This window comes from Acipenser ruthenus, chromosome 29 (assembly GCF_902713425.1).
Source record: "Acipenser ruthenus chromosome 29, fAciRut3.2 maternal haplotype, whole genome shotgun sequence".
NCBI lineage: Eukaryota > Metazoa > Chordata > Actinopteri > Acipenseriformes > Acipenseridae > Acipenser > Acipenser ruthenus.
The window spans coordinates 13,763,537-13,781,064 of record NC_081217.1 but is presented as its reverse complement, the minus strand read 5'-3'; the positions used below and the strand labels follow the sequence as shown (position 1 = coordinate 13,781,064).

At 40.9% G+C, this 17,528-nt stretch overlaps 1 protein-coding gene across 1 annotated transcript in view; it reads left to right on the top strand.

Annotated features, from left to right (window-relative positions):
* Window positions 1-14,964: 14,964 nt before the first annotated feature.
* Window positions 14,965-17,528, top strand: part of slc52a3 (solute carrier family 52 member 3) — a 29,241-nt gene continuing 26,677 nt past the window's right edge. Inside the window, exon 1 of the mRNA XM_034056525.3 lies at window positions 14,965-15,144. The gene's annotated coding sequence lies outside the window, so the exon portion shown is untranslated. The remainder of the gene's footprint in view (window positions 15,145-17,528) is intronic.

Genomic DNA, 17,528 nt, shown 5'->3' with positions numbered 1-17,528 from the left:
TGAAAAAGTCTCCTACTCTACTTATTTTCCGACTGTCACCTTTGGTCCTGGTTTCAGTGCTTATTGATTGGAGTTAACTTTGTCAACTCATTTTAAGATTTTAAAGTCTTAAATCAAGTCCCTGTTCAGACACCACAATTCTTTTTTCTAGGCCAAAAAGATTCAGGTCCTTCAACGTCTCTTCATAGCTCATCCCTTTAAGACCTGGTGTTGTGCTTCATTGCACTCCTGGTGTTACTCTGGTCTGCGTTGCACTCCTGGTGTTACTCTGGACTTTGTTGCACTCCTGGTGTTACTCTGGTTGTGCTTCGTTGCACTCCTGGTGTTACTCTGGTTGCGCGTCATTGCACTCCTGGTGTTACTCTGGTTGCTCTTCGTTGCACTCCTGGTGTTACTCTGGTTGCTCTTCGTTGCACTCCTGGTGTTACTCTGGTTGCTCTTTGCACTCCTGGTGTTGCTCTGGTTGCTCTTCTTTGCACTCCTGGTGTTACTCTGGTCTTCGTTGCACTCCTGGTGTTACTCTGGTCTTCATTGCACTCCTGGTGTTACTCTGGTTGCTCTTCGTTGCACTCCTGGTGTTACTCTGGTTGTGCTTCATTGCACTCCTGGTGTTACTCTGGTCTTCGTTGCACTCCTGGTGTTACTCTGGTTGCTCTTTGCACTCCTGGTGTTACTCTGGTTGTGCTTCATTGCACTCCTGGTGTTACTCTGGTTGCGCTTCGTTGCAGTCCTGGTGTTACTCTGGTCTGTTGCACTCCTGGTGTTACTCTGGTTACTCTTCGTTGCACTCCTGGTGTTACTCTGGTTGCGCTTCGTTGCAGTCCTGGTGTTACTCTGGTCTTTGTTGCACTCCTGGTGTTACTCTGGTTGCTCTTCGTTGCACTCCTGGTGTTACTCTGGTTGCTCTTCGTTTCACTCCTGGTGTTACTCTGGTTGCTCTTTGTTGCACTCCTGGTGTTACTCTGGTTGCTCTTTGCACTCCTGGTGTTGCTCTGGTTGCTCTTCTTTGCACTCCTGGTGTTACTCTGGTCTTCGTTGCACTCCTGGTGTTACTCTGGTCTTCGTTGCACTCCTGATGTTACTCTGGTCTTTGTTGCACTCCTGGTGTTACTCTGGTTGCTCTTCGTTGCACTCCTGGTGTTACTTTGGTTGCGCTTCATTGCACTCCTGATGTTACTCTGGTTGTGCTTCATTGCACTCCTGGTGTTACTCTGGTTGCGCTTCGTTGCAGTCCTGGTGTTACTCTGGTCTTCGTTGCACTCCTGGTGTTACTCTGGTTGTGCTTCGTTGCACTCCTGGTGTTACTCTGGTTGTGCTTCGTTGCACTCCTGGTGTTACTCTGGTCTTCGTTGCACTCCTGGTGTTACTCTGGTTGTGCTTCATTGCACTCCTGGTGTTACTCTGGTCTTCGTTGCACTCCTGGTGTTACTCTGGTTGCTCTTCGTTGCACTCCTGGTGTTACTCTGGTTGCTCTTCGTTGCACTCCTGGTGTTACTCTGGTTGCTCTTCGTTGCACTCCTAGTGTTACTCTGGTTGTGCTTCATTGCACTCCTGGTGTTACTCTGGTCTTCGTTGCACTCCTGGTGTTACTCTGGTTGCTCTTCGTTGGACTCTCTCCTGGGTCACCATAATCATTTTCATCTTCCTTCTATCTAACTGTCATGAAAGATATACTGTGGCGCTCAAAAGTATTCATTTCCCTTGGACTTTTCCACATTTTATTGTGTTACAACATGGAATCAAAATGGATTTAATTAGGAGTTTTTGCCACTGATCAACACAAAAAGTCCATAATATCAAAGTGAAAAATAAAATCTACAAAAATTAATTACAAATATAAAACAGAAAATAATTGATTGCATAAGTATTCACCCCCTTTGCTATGACACACCTAAATAAGCTCTGGTGCAACCAATTGTCTTCAGAAGTCACATAATTAGTTGAATGGAGTCCACCTGTGTGCAATGAAGGTGTTTCACATGATTTCAGGTTAAATACACCTGTCTCTGGGAGGTCCCACAGTTGGTTAGTACATTTCCTAACAAAAACTACATCATGTTCTTCAAAAACACCAATCGGGTAGGATATAAGAACATTTCCAAGGCATTGAATATCCCCCGGAGCACAGTAAAGTCCATTATTAAGAAATGGAGAGTATATGGCACAACTGTGAATCTGTCTAGAACAGGCCGTCCTCAAAAACTGAGTATCCGGGCGAGAAGGGCACTAGTCAGGGAAGCCAAGACAGAGGCCTATGGCAACTCTAAAGGAGTTACAGTGTTCCACGGCTGAGCTGGGAGACACTGTGCATATAGCAACAATAGCCCGGGTGCTTCACAAAACTGGCCTTTATGGGAGAGTGGCAAAAAGAAAGACATTGTTGAAAAAAACTCAAATCAAATCTCGGCTAGAGTTTGCCAGAAGGCATGTGGGAGACTCTGAGACCAAGTGGAAGAATATTCTATGGTCTGAGGAGACCAAAATAGAGCTTTTTGGCCTGAACGCTAAGCGCTATGTTTGGCACAAGCCTAACACCGCACATCATCCTGAGAACACCATCCCTACCATGAAGCATGGTGGTGGCAGCATCATGCTATGAGGATGCTTCTCTGCGTCAGGGCCTGGAAAGCTCATGAAGATAGAGGGCAAAATGGATGCAGCAAAGTACATAGAAATCCTGGAGGAAAACCTACTGAAGTCTGCAAGAGACCTGGGACTTGGGAGAAGATTCATCTTCCAGCAGGACAATGACCCCAAACATACAGCCAAAGCCACACTGGAGTGAGTGGCTTAAAAACAAAAAGGTCAATGTCCTGGAGTGGCCCAGTCAAAGCCCGGACCTCAATCCAATTGAGAATATGTGGAAAGAGTTGAGAATTGCTGTTCACCAAAGGTCCCCATCCAACTTGACAGAGCTTGAGCAATTTTGCAAAGAAGAATGGGCAAAAATTGCAGTGTCCAGATGTGCAAAGCTGGTAGAGACTTATCCAAATAGACTCATGGCTGTAATTGCTGCCAAAGGTGCCTCTACCAAATATTGACTCAAGGGGGTGAATACTTATGCAATCAATTATTTTCTGTTTTGTATTTGTAATTAATTTAGAACAACTTGTAGATTTTATTTTTCACTTTGACATTATGGACTTTTTTGTGTTGATCAGTGGCAAAAACTCCTAATTAAATCCATTTTGATTCCATAAAATGTGGAAAAGTCCAAGGGGCGTGAATACTTTTGAGAACCACTGTATATAATGTTCTGATAGAAAAGACTGAAAGCATGGTTTGCAAACCGATTTCTTCTGCCTACATGCAGTGAGTACCAAATACCAGGTTTTAAAATATATAAAATAGATTGTCATTTAATTTCTGAAGTGTCTTTCAGCATTGCTAAATTCAGCACTATGGAGTGTTTCATGGTAATGGGGGCCAGGTATTTTATTCTACAGTGTAGTTGTGCTGTATCACTGTGTAAAGTGTTATTGGGTTTTATTCTACGGTGTAGCTGTGCTGTATCACTGTGTAAAGTGTTATTGGGTTTTATTCTACAGTGTAGTTGTGCTGTATCACTGTGTAAAGTGTTATTGGGTTTTATTCTATGGTGTAGTTGTGCTGTATCACTGTGTAAAGTGTTATTGGGTTTTATTCTACAGTGTAGTTGTGCTGTATCACTGTAAAGTGTTATTGGGTTTTATTCTACGGTGTAGCTGTGCTGTATCAGTGTGTAAAGTGTTATTGGGTTTTATTCTACGGTGTAGCTGTGCTGTATCACTGTGTAAAGTGTTATTGGGTTTTATTCTACGGTGTAGCTGTGCTGTATCACTGTGTAAAGTGTTATTGGGTTTTATTCTACGGTGTAGTTGTGCTGTATCTGTGTGTAAAGTGTTATTGGGGTTGATTATACTAGAGGAAGTGGAGGAGGGATGGGTTACTTTGATCATTAACCACAGCAGGTGCAGAAGGCCACACTCCAATAGTCACAGCCCACAAAACATTGACATAATTATTAGTATTATTTTAGTTTCTAGAAACTATAGCTATTTCAGAGTAAAACTCAAGTTCTTCCAGCTGAAGTACTGTGCCCCTGGAGTGGAGTGTTCAACATGAAGGCGGTTCTTTGTACCTGCTGTGTACCTCCATTCGTTATGTAGGTCCCAACGTTTTCAAAGAAACACGTTATAGTAAACACATTTTTATTGTGAAACATGATATTTGACACTACACTTGGTTTAAGACATCTCTGTTTGCAAACCATGCTTTCAGATAGTGTTGCACTTGCTTTGTCACTTGGAGGGTGAAATTGTCCCCACCCTCACTAAGGCTTCTTTCCTGTCATTAACCAACCAGCTGCTTCCTCTATTGACTAGCATGCTTTCAGTCAGTAACATGACCCACAAGACACTACTGAGGTGAAATGACCCAGAAAGTGTAACACATATCTAAGAATAAAGCGTAGAAACTGAGAGCTTCCTTTAGCCTGAAGCAGTACCAGGTGTTTCACAATGACAATCCATGTGCACTATAACACGTGGTTCTTTCGAAACTGCAGTTTGAGACCCATGCAGCCAATGGAAGTGCAGCACAGGTAAGATTGATGGAATTGTTCGTTAGCTTGTTAACATTACTTTAAGTTTGATATAGCAAATATTTTTGAAGAAATGATTTGTCTTGAACATTGTAGAGAAAGGCAATGGTCATGTAAACCAAGTGCACCAGCCACTGGAGTGAGAGGGTTTTATAGCTCTGAGTGGAGAATAATTAGGGGTAAGTGGGAGTTTGAATTATGGGCTCAGTGAACTATATAGAAAGTAAAAATGTCCAGTGGAAATGAGTGTACGAAAGATACAGTACTGTGCAAAAGTTTTAGGCAGGTGTGAAAAAATGCTGTAAAGTAAGAATGCTTTCAAAAATAGACATGTTAATAGATTATATTTATCAATTAACTAAATGCAAAGTGAGTGAACAGAAGAAAAATCTAAATCAAATCCATATTTGGTGTGACCACCCTTTGCCTTCAAAACAGCATCAATTCTTCTAGGTACACTTGCACATAGTCAGGGATTTTGTAGGCATATAGTCAGATGTATGATTAAACAATTATACCAAACAGGTGCTAATGATCATCAATTCAATATGTAGGTTGAAACACAATCATTAACTGAAACAGAAACAGCTGTGTAGGAGGAATAAAACTGGGTGAGGAACAGCCAAACTCAGCTAACAAGGTGAGGTTGCTGAAGACAGTTTACTGTCAAAAGTCATACACCATGGCAAGACTGAGCACAGCAACAAGACACAAGGTATTTATACTGCATCAGCAAGGTCCCTCCCAGGCAGAAATTTCAAGGCAGACAGGGGTTTGCAGATGTGCTGTCCAAGCTCCTGAAGAAGCACAAAGAAACGGGCAACGTTAGGACCGTAGACGCAGTGGTCGGCCAAGGAAACTTACTGCAGCAGATGAAAGACACATCATGCTTACTTCCCTTCGCAATCGGAAGATGTCCAGCAGTGCCATCAGCTCAGAATTGGCAGAAAACAGTGGGACCCTGGTACAACTGTCCGGAGAAATCTGGTCAGAAGTGGCCTTCATGGAAGACTTGCGGCCAAAAAGCCATACCTCCGACGTGGAAACAAGGCCAAACGACTCAACTATGCATGAAAACACAGGAACTGGGGTGCAGAAAAATGGCAGCAGGTGCTCTGGACTGATGAGTCAAAATTTGAAATATTTGGCTGTAGCAGAAGGCAGTTTGTTCGCTGAAGGGCTGGAGAGCGGTACACGAATGAGTGTCTGCAGGCAACAGTGAAGCATGGTGGAGGTTCCTTGCAAGTTTGGGGCTGCATTTCTGCAAATGGAGTTGGGGATTTGGTCAGAATTAATGGTCTCCTCAATGTTGAGAAGTAAAGGCAGATACTTATCCATCATGCAATACCATCAGGGAGGCATCTGATTGGCCCCAAATTTATTCTGCAGCATGACAATGACCCCAAACATACAGCGAAAGTCATTAAGAACTATCTTCAGCGTAAAGAAGAACAAGGAGTCCTGGAAGTGATGGTATGGCCCCCACAGAGCCCTGATCTCAACATCATCGAGTCTGTCTGGGATTACATGAAGAGAGAGAAGCAACTGAGGCTGCCTAAATCCACAGAAGAACTGTGGTTAGATCTCCAAGATGTTTGGGCCAACCTACCTGCCGAGTTCCTTCAAAAACTGTGTGCAAGTGTACCTAGAAGAATTGATGCTGTTTTGAAGGCAAAGGGTGGTCACACCAAATATGGATTTGATTTAGATTTTTCTTCTGTTCATTCACTTTGCATTTTGTTAATTGATAAATATAAACTATTAACATGTCTATTTTTGAAAGCATTCTTACTTTACAGCATTTTTTCACACCTGCCTAAAACTAGAGTACTGTAGGTTCAAAGACATGTATTATATCAGGCTTTGGCAAGAGAATATGAATATGAATATATATATATATATATATATATATATATATATATATATATATATATATATATACTGCCCTATATTTAATCTATGGTATATATATATATATATATATATATATATATATATATTGTAAGATGATGGCTGGGAGAGAAGCATGATGGCCTGATTGATAGAAATCGGTTTATGACAGTTTCTTAAGAACAAATAAAAGGAAATAGTTCAGGGCCACCATCTTATTTTAAACAATACGTTTTCAGTATAAATTGAAGTGTAGTTATGAGACACCTTGAGACCATTCAAACGCCTCCAGATCTCCTCTCCACCCCTGAAGGAGTCCCATACCGAGACGAATCAAACCCCTCCAGATCTCCTCTCCACCCCTGAAGGAGTCCCATACCGAGACGATTCAAACCCCTCCAGAACTCCTCTCCACCCCTGAAGGAGTCCCATACCGAGACGATTCAAACCCCTCCAGATCTCCTCTCCACCCCTGAAGGAGTCCCATACCGAGACGATTCAAACCCCTCCAGATCTCCTCTCCACCCCTGAAGGAGTCCCATACCGAGACGAATCAAACGCCTCCAGATCTCCTCTCCACTCCTGAAGGAGTCCCATACCGAGACGATTCAAACCCCTCCAGATCTCCTCTCCACCCCTGAAGGAGTGGGTAGATTTTGTGTGTAACAATGGAGTGGGCAGAGTCTGTGTGTAACAATGGAGTGGGCAGAGTCTGTGTGTAACAATGGAGTGGGGAGAGTCTGTGTGTAACAATGGAGTGGGTAGAGTCTGCGTGTAACAATGGAGTGGGCAGAGTCTGTGTGTAACAATGGAGTGGGTAGAGTCTGTGTATAACAATGCAGTGGGCAGAGTGTGTGTAACTATGGAATGCTCAGTGTCAGCAGATCGATAGGGCACTCTGTCACATGCCATGTGTCAGCTCAGCCAGGCCCACCTGTTGTATCTACAGAGAGAGCAGGCGGGGCTGCAGATCGGGGCTGCATGTGACACTGTCACATGCTATGAATGGCACGAGGAAGGCTGTTCAGTGCAAGGCAGTTAGGATTCTCCAGACAATCTTAAAGCAGGTTGCATGCTAGCTTTAGAAAGCTCTCCCGTTTATATTGAAAAGCAAGGACAGATTTAGATTTTCTTTTTTAAATGATTGCTCTATGCTGTAGCAACACAACCCAGAACCACTCTGAATGATTGTAAACAGCATGAAACAGTAAGAGGAGGAAAAAGAAAAGCAATGGAAATGGCTTGTAGCTAATTACTCTTTACATGTGCTAGGATTCATTTAGGATTCACTCAGTGCCTATTGAGACAGCAGGTGAAAGGTATAATTAACAAGAACATAAATAAATAAATAAATAAATACTAACGCAAGGCTAGACTGATATATCTCATTCGGGAACATTCTGTGAATACGGTTAGATAAAGATTGGAGGGGAAAGGGGAGGGGGGTGCAGTAAATGTAAGCATAGAGTAGCAGTGTGGAGTAGTGGTTAGGGCTCTGGACTCTTGACCGGAGGGTCGTGGGTTCAATCCTAGGGGGTCACTGCTTCTGTACTCTTGAGCAAGGTACTTTACCTAGATTGCTCCAGTAACCTAACTGTATAAATGGGTAATTGTATGTAAAAATAATGTGATATCTTGTAACAATTGTAAGTCACCCTGGATAAGGGTGTCTGCTAAGAAATAAATTAATAATAATAATAATAAATCCAGTTACTCTTCCAAGAATCTGCTAAGAAGAATGTGGGACTCCTGGAGAGCAGTGGGAGTGACACAGCACCGACTCCATGACAGCAGTGCACCTGCAGTAAAGTCAGCACGCTGTTCTAATTTTGGGTTGAAATACTTTTCATCTATTTCGATTGCGGCATGATCACATACGAGATAAATTACGATAAATTTTACAATAAGATTATGAACAAGTATTATACATTTTCTGCACTGATTGCTTATGTTTTTTTTTTTATTGTTTTCTGCACTGATATCTAATGTTTTTTTTTTTTTTTTTTTTTCTAGGGAATATTTTTTAACCATTGTGTAGGCTGCTATTTCACGCACTTGGTACATCGGCTTGTTGCTTTTTCCCAGGCAGAGATCACACACTACAGCTGTTGCAACGTACCCGAGGATTCCCTTCAATATTTCTTTTGGGGTCATAAAATTAAAGACTGTTTCGTGGGGAGACATTGGGTTAAAGTTCTTTAATTCCAAAACTACACAGTAAACATCCCTGAATTAACTATACATATAGTAAACATACCATTCTTTATCATACAACTTTAATATCCAGTGCACTTTTTAATAAACTTGAGATAAAAAAAAGTGTTTTAAAACGCTCCATATTGCATTTTCCCATTCTGACATGCGACTGCCAGCTGAACTTTGATCTTTAGGACTTTGATGCCCTGAGTGGAACTATGACCGAGCAGCTGTTGAGTGGCATGTGACTGGTGACGTCACGGACCAGGAAGTAAACGGAAACCAAACAATGGATGGAATGGTGATGGTGAAGCTGAACGCAATGGCGCTCAGCATTTTATTAAATAATAAACCAAAACAAAAGATTTAAACAAACGACAAACAAAAAGGCGCGTTGGCCAAACAAATAAGTATCGTGCTGGTGTAAACCAGCACGCTTAGCAGTTATTTTTAAGTTTTGTTTTCTCTCTCCTCGCTCTCTCCGCTCTCACTCCTAATACACTCTCCTCCTTGCGCAGACAGCTGGAGACTTTTATATTCTGGCCGAGGGGTTAACTAGCTGTTAATTAATTATTACCCCTCGGCCATAGTCTGCACGAGTTTAGTAAGGATGCGTGACTGTCAGCTAGTTAAATAATCAGTAGCTGATCAGTCACGCATCCTCACGAGGTTTTTAAAATGCAAAAACAATAACAAAATAAGCGGCGCTTCGCCGTAATATAAACATAAATCATAAAATAATTAAATAATAAACAAAGGGGCGGGACACTCTGCCACAGGCACTTTGTCCAGTGATTGGTGAATTGGGGCGGTCCTTCCCCAGTTGTGGCGAATCAGGGAGAGGGTGTCTGCATACTACTGTCGGGTGCTCAGAAAACTAATTTCTTCTGTGGCCACAGTTGCGGGCACTCAGAAAACCAACTTCTGGTGCCACAGTTGTCAGAATGTTGAACATTTCTGTTGGAGATACAAAGACTGCCCTCAGCAGTTTCCAGCTGGAGAACCAATGGAAAGGGTAGCCAGTGACATTCTGGGCCCCTTCCCCACCTTGGACCTTGGCAGTTGTTTTGTACTGGTTTCAATGGATAATCTTACAACATGAGGTAGATACAGTGGCTGAGGCCCTTGTGAAAGGGTACTATCCATTCGATAGTGCTGGAATTTCAAATCACTGTTGCAGCATTGTGCTGTGAGCTCGGAAGTAGGGAAACCTGCACAATGGACTCGTGGTGTCACAGACGGTTCTGGCACGCCCCTTGTGCTATAAGTCATTAGATCCTTTTTAATGGAAGACCTTGGTTGCAAGGGTGTGCAGTTCTTTGATGGACCCAGATTCAGTTAAAATGTTTTTGCCCAATGATGATGGGAATGGGAATGTAGAGATGGAAGCTCTGCTAACAAGATTTAAGTTTTTGCAGGTATCAGGCTTTTAAAGACACACCTGTGGTGGCTTTGACAGACTCACTGAGAGCAGAAACTGACCCAAGACTGTCACAGCTACTGGAGGCAGGCTGATCTTTGGGATACAAATTGAACATTTATGAACCTGTATGTGTGTTAAAATGTTGTAATAACTGTACCGTGTTTTAAAGAATATAAAGCCAGCTGAAATACACACTGTTCATGCAAAAAGTTACAATATGCTATTAACCTATATTAACCTATAGTTATGCTAGAGCATTCTACATTTCTGTTTAGTCTATTATAACCTTGAGCAGAAAGGCCGATGCGAGCATCAAGTTTCTTATTCAGAGAAGTAAGCTAGATCTGAAAATAGTCTAAACACAGGTATTCTAGAATAATTCAAACAGAATAGAAGTCTAAATGTTTTATTTTAACAGAAGAACTGTTAAGTTTGGAACTAAGAGAATATAGTGCAGAAATTAACTTAAAGTAAAAACTTCAGTCAAAGCAGAATGGTACCAATCTGTGTCAAGCATACAGCAGGCTTGCTAAAGAGAAGGTCATTAATTTTGGTAACCCTTGCTTGTTTGCAGTACCAGGCGGAAAGTGATGTTTGGGGGTTTGGAATCCAATGTTTATATAATGAGTGATCTATTACATATAAGAAATTGGAACAAATGAGGGGGGCCATAGCATAGGACCATGGTATGTCATACGTCTGAGAAGATGCTTACAAAAGAGTCTTCTATTAATGATGGATGACCTCAACAGAGAAGCAGGTGGTTCAGAACTTGCCTGAACAGGATTTTTGTAAGAGAAAAACAGAGAGAGGTCACGTTTAGTTTAAAGCACTGAATGGCTACCACAAGACTGTTATATTTTGATTATGTTCCTGATAAACTGAATTTAACCACTTCAACACCATGACGTACGCACGTACGTCAAATGAAAACCCACTTACAGTACCATGCCGTACCTGCGTACGTCAAGTTTCCCATTCTATTCAATGATCGGTTTCTCAGTCTAGCGTTTCAGGTTTCATTCTCTATGGCAGTGCTAGTACTGTGGAATGTGCAATGAAAGTTGGGGAAAGGTCAGGTGACATTTGTATCCAATTGCGTGTCATGTAGCGATTCCAGTCTAGCTGTGGGCGTTTAGAAGGCTGTGATATATTGCAGGAAGCCATTCAGCTTTTACAAATATATATATATATATATATATATATATATATATATATATATATATATATATATATATAGTGTTTTAAATTTTTTTTTATTTTTTATTATTAGTTTTACTTGTTTAGTTATAAGAACATAAGAAAGAACATAAGAAAGTTTACAAACGAGAGGAGGCCATTCAGCCCATCTTGCTCGTTTGGTTGTTAGTAGCTTATTGATCCCAGAATCTCATCAAGCAGCTTCTTGAAGGATCCCAGGGTGTCAGCTTCAACAGCATTACTGGGGAGTTGGTTCCATACCCTCACAATTCTCTGTGTAAAAAAAGTGCCTCCTATTTTCTGTTCTGAATGCCCCTTTATCTAAACTCCATGTGTGACCCCTGGTCCTTGTTTCTTTTTTCAGGTCAAAAAAGTCCCCTGGGTCAATATTGTCTATACCTTTTAGGATTTTGAATGCTTGAATCAGATTGCCGCGTAGTCTTCTTGTTCAAGACTGAATAGATTCAATTCTTTTAGCCTGACTGCATAAGACATGCCTTTTAAACCCGGGATAATTCTGGTTGCTCTTCTTTGCACTCTTTCTAGAGCAGCAATATCCTTTTTGTAACGAGGTGACCAGAACTGAACACAATATTCTAGGTGAGCTCTTACTAATGCATTGTACAGTTTTAACATTACTTCCCTGGATTTAAATTCAACACTTCTCACAATATATCCAAGCATCTTGTTGGCCTTTTTATAGCTTCCCCACATTGTCTAAATGAAAACACTTCTGAGTCAACATAAACTCCTAGGTCTTTTTCATAGTTCCCTTCTTCAATTTCAGTATCTCCCATATGATATTTATAATGCACATTTTTAGTGCCTGTGTGCAGTACCTGACACTTTTCTCTATTAAATGTCATTTGCCATGTGTCTGCCCAGTTCTGAATGCTGTCTAGATCATTTTGAATAACCTTTGCTGCTGCAACAGTGTTTGCCACTCCTCCTATTTTTGTGTCGTCTGCAAATTTAACAAGTTTGCTTACTATACCAGAAACTAAATCATTAATGTAGATTAGGAATAGCAGAGGACCTAATACTGATCCCTGTGGTACACCACTGGTTAACTCGCTCCATTCTGAGGTTTCTCCTCTAATCAGTACTTTCTGTTTTCTACATGTTAACCACTCCCTAGTCCTAAAAACTCCTAGGTCTTTTTCATAGATCCCTTCTTCAATTTCAGTATCTCCCATATGATATTTATAATGCACATTTTTATTGCCTGTGTGCAATACTTTACTCTTTTCTCTATTAAATGTCATTTGCCATGTGTCTGCCCAGTTCTGAATGCTGTCTATAATTTATATAGTTTTTAGTGAAAGCTAAACATGGCAACATAATTGGTCTTTCTATGCGCAACGGGATCGGAGGATTTCTATACCAGCAACAGTGATGCTAACTTATCACTCAGAGATTATGATGAAGAGGATGTGGAGCAAAGAACAGTACAAACTGTACAAACAGAAGAGCATGCAGCTACTTTACAGGTAAGCCAGATGCAAACGGGAAGCTGTTTGGTTTGAAATGGCAGTACTGTGATGAAATACTATCAAAACACAACACTGGGTACAGGCAATGTGGCAGCCAGACCAATCACAATGCCTGAGCAAAGTAGCTGTGTACAAGCATTTTTGACTATCCCTCCGACACAAGAGAAGCAGACACGGTAAAAAAGGTGCAGGGTCTGCTACGAAAATGAAAACAAAAGAAAAGACACAAGAAAAATGTGCAGTGATTGCGAAGGCAACCCCGGGTTCTGTTGTATTGAACATTTCAATAAATGGCACAGAGCAAGTCAATACTGGCACACGTTTTGATGTTGTTTGATTTTTACTTGATAATTACTATTTACTGATTATTATTGTTATTATCGTTATTACCAGCGTTTTTGTTTTCATTGAAAAAAAAAAGTTTTTATCTCTATATTGAATATCTGTATGTAGTAGACAGCAGCATAAAGGATTAATTAATGATAAACACAGTCTATTTGTGTTTTATTCATCATATGTTAACATTTTATAGCAATTACAGGTTTGAAAATATTATTATTATTATTTTCAAAATCTGGTACCTGGGAAGGGGTTTCATTTTTACATCTGGAGTTGAAGTGGTTAAGTGAGAATGCTTGGATATATAGTTGCCTGCTTAAGAAGTTTGCTATGAGCCTTCTACCAGCCTCTATCCAATATATTTTAGTGCACGAACAATCCACTTACAAGAGTCCGAAACATCTTAATGTCCTATTTAACGTCTCCCCTGAGTTTAAGAGTGTGCTTAGAGTATATATATATATATAAAAAATAAATAAAAAGAGTATGTGCAAACCTGACAGTGGAGAGGTTCAATCGGACTCCTTCAAACCAGCTGGACATAGTAACCGCCTTGGGAGCCCAAACTGATCCCCCTTTCCTCAGCCCCACTGACCACCAACCTCCCTTCTGTTATCAAGGACAGTCCTCCTCTTTCCTGGGCCAGAAAGTAACTTAGGAAGGGGCAATGTAAAGGAGGGTGACTGGGTTGACCTTTTCCCCAGTGCCCATGCTGAAGCTGTCATTCTTTGCCCAGGGATCCAATAAATGTATTTTAGGTAAATGTGTGCAGGACTGGGGTTCTGCAGAAATGCATGAAGCTGGTTGGGCTATCTGTGGTGCTGTAGCAGGTGCTATTTGGAAAATGTGCAAAGGTTCGGTCTGTGTTCTCTAATAAAAAGTTCCCCGGTTGTGTGTTCAGGTTCTGTGTTGTGTAACTGCAGAACTGAGTGTTTGCAATGTGTTCAGCTCTCATGCCAGTCTTTTCTTTTATTCAATAAAACCTTTTAATTTTGTTTAACAAGTCTGTTTTTCCTGCCGTTTGTATTACTTATTCTAAGGACTGCCCCAATTCACCAGTCACTGGGCAAAGTGCCCCTCATGACATTCAAAGTCCCAAAGATCAAAGTTCAGCTGGCAGTCGCATGTCAGAATGGGAAAATGCAATATGGAACGTTTTGAAACACTTTTTATCTCAAGTTTATTAAAAAGTGCATTGGATATTAAAGTTGTATGATAAAGAATGGTATGTTTACTATATGTATAGTTCATTCGGGGATGTTTACTGTGTAGTTTTGGAATTAAAGAACTTTAAATCAGCCACATCGCATCATTTGTCAGAATGGGAAAATGCAATAGGGAGCGTTTTGAAACACTTTTATCTCAGGTTTAATAAAAAGTGCGTTGGATATTCAAGATGTATGATAAATAATCGTATTTTTACTATACATATAGTATACAAAAAAGTATCTTAATACACTTTTAAAAGAACTACCCCACCCAATGTCTCCCCACGAAACAGTCTTTAATTTTAAGACACCAAAAGAAATATTGAAGGGAATCCTCGGGTACGTTGCAGCAGCTGTAGTGTGTGATCTCTGCCTGGGAAAAAGCAGCAAGCCGATGTACCAAGTGTGTGAAATAGCAGCCTACACAATGGTTAAAAAATAATCCCTAGAAAAACAACAACAACAAAACAAACAAACAATTCAAATAAGTGAAAACCCCAAATAGGAACAGCGTGCTCACTTTAGCGCAGTGGCAGGGCAGGCACTTTGAAGGTTGTTGCGTCATCGCTGTGTAACATTAGGGACACACTTACCCAGTGATACGATTTACAGCACTTGGCTGCTTGACCGTAGTTGCAGAAAGATTCGCACCCTCGCTGGAGTTGATCTGCTTTGTGTTAAAAGCGCTGTGCAGTCAGTCGAGCAGCACTCCTCCACGCACAGGGATACGGGATGCGCTAACGTTGTGTTTATTTCTTACACAGCAATACCAGTTTATTCAAATATGACCGTCGGTAATTGTGACATTGCACAGTAAGTCATCGGGTTTTATTTGCATGTCATTCTACCAGTTTCTGTCTACACAGTTGCTAAATAGAGTTACATTTAGTAGTTGTTCCTCAAGAAACGTATAATATGTTAGAGACGAAAATGACTTTACTGCTAGGGTAATAGTATGCTTTCAAGTAAATGTTACCAAAAAATATTATTTTCTTTCCAAGCATAAGGGTCTGATAATATAAAACAATCCGTAAACAAACATGGCTTTTTAAAACTTTATTAATATTGTATTAGACAGGCATTTTCAGCTGTGCAGCTTTATATTCAGACTTCAGAACCACAAGCAAAGTGGCACCAAACATATACAGCATTTCAGTGAGCAGGAATGTAAATACATGTTTCTAATGAAAGGAAATATATATACAGCATTTCAGTGAGCAGGAATGCAAATGCATGTTTCTAATGAAAGGAAATATATATACAGCATTTCAGTGAGCAGGAATGTAAATACATGTTTCTAATGAAAGGAAATATATATACAGCATTTCAGTGAGCAGGAATGCAAATGCATGTTTCTGACGCTAAAGAAAGGAAATGTCAATTCCTGGAACACATTCATCACACACAAACTCAATAGGCGTGATTGAAAAAAATATACATAAATAAAAACTGAAAAACAACCACTGGGTTTAACTGAACATTTGCAGGGTCATTGTAAACCTGTAACTTCGTAAGTGCAAACAGTTAAACGCGTGGGTCCCACATTAGTTTTTGTAAAACAAAGTCATGTTGTAATTGCTTTTCGTGTTTATTTGTGATGCAGTAATACTGTAAGAACCATTCAGTTGAGTTTAAGTAATTCGGGAATTGATGCTTTTAAGACAGCGTTACCTGCAAATATTCATTAACATACCTGTACGAGACCCTATATCCTTGGTGAGATGTAGAGTACTGTGTAATACACCCGGATACCAGACTCCGGGAGAGCACAGCTCTGACCTTGACAGGGTGGAACGCTGTTTGTATCTGCACAGCACACAATAGAACAGCTCTGCGAATATATTGTTCAATACAAATAATTAAACAGCATCGCTAACCGTAATGGCACATCATTTCAATCTCAGATAGCTGTGGCACATTAATCTCAGAGTCTACTATTACATAGAGGATATCGTATAGGAATCTGTTAGATACAAGCTGATCTCCACTGCACTAGAGGTCAGAGCAGCTTCCCAGGGTAGAGTCATCGGGTCGGGTACACGCGGGTCGGGTTCGGGGTCGGTATGTGAACTTTTTCGCGGTTTGCGGTTCAAAAAAAAAGTTAACTTTCGTGTCATTCTTTCGGGTTTTGTGTCCTTTCAGCGTACTCGTCTGTAACCCTTTCAAAAAACAACGTAGTAGCTGACAAAGCAGTGCTCTCGGTTTGTATTGCCGCTTGTTTGATACGTCTTAAGTTCATTTCATCACGTCTGCTTGGTGATATTAAACACGCCTGTGGACGAGGTGAAACAAAAGATAGCCCAGGGTTTATATCATGTCGGCTAGTGGATAACAGCCGATCTGATTAGAATCAGTCGATTCAATGGGATGTTATCAAGCAAAATCATCCCATAGGAATGGGCCAGTAGGTACTTACCAGCCTCCTAACCCCTAAATCTACCCTCAACCCCTAAACCTAATGTCTAAACTAATCTCATCCCCTAAACCTAATCTCCACCCCTAAACCTAACTGTGTTACTATTAAACTTATTTACTATTATTTCAACACCGCGTGTTTAGCGCCCTCTAGCAGCTACTACATCCAACGTCCATTAAAGCGCTTGACCCGGACCTACTCTACCTGTTGGCAGGCTGCTAGGTACCTACTGGTGAGAGAGCTAGTCGACGAGGCAGTAGGTAAAGAACAAACACTTGCGGGTTGGGGTGGGTTGCAGGTATTATTAAAGCGGGTCAGGTCGGGTCACGGGTAAGAAGACGGTGCTGCGCAGGACTCTGACCCAGGCCGAGCTCCCTACCCGCTCCAGTGGTGGTATCTTGAACAGCATCTACAGTAGATGTTTTAACTCTGTAGTTAAACACTCGTAGCTCATTCTAATGTGACATCATTCCCATCTAATTCAAACTATTTGATGCAAGTACATGTGCAGATTGCTGTGTCACATGAATACCAATATAGCCTTTGCTGGGCCTAGTGTTGTCTGTATTGCAGTGTTAGATTTGTAAACATAGTGCCGATTCTTTAGAAATGTTCACCTGGGAAACAGATTTTTTCAACATTTACTTGGGATCGCAGTGCATGCAGGATGTTTAGAAGAAAAATCTTTCTCCTAGCGAACGTTCCCAAGTAAAAGTTGAAAAAAGTGATTCCTATTGTGAACAAAAAAATATCAGAACTATCAGAAATGAGGAGCAATGGA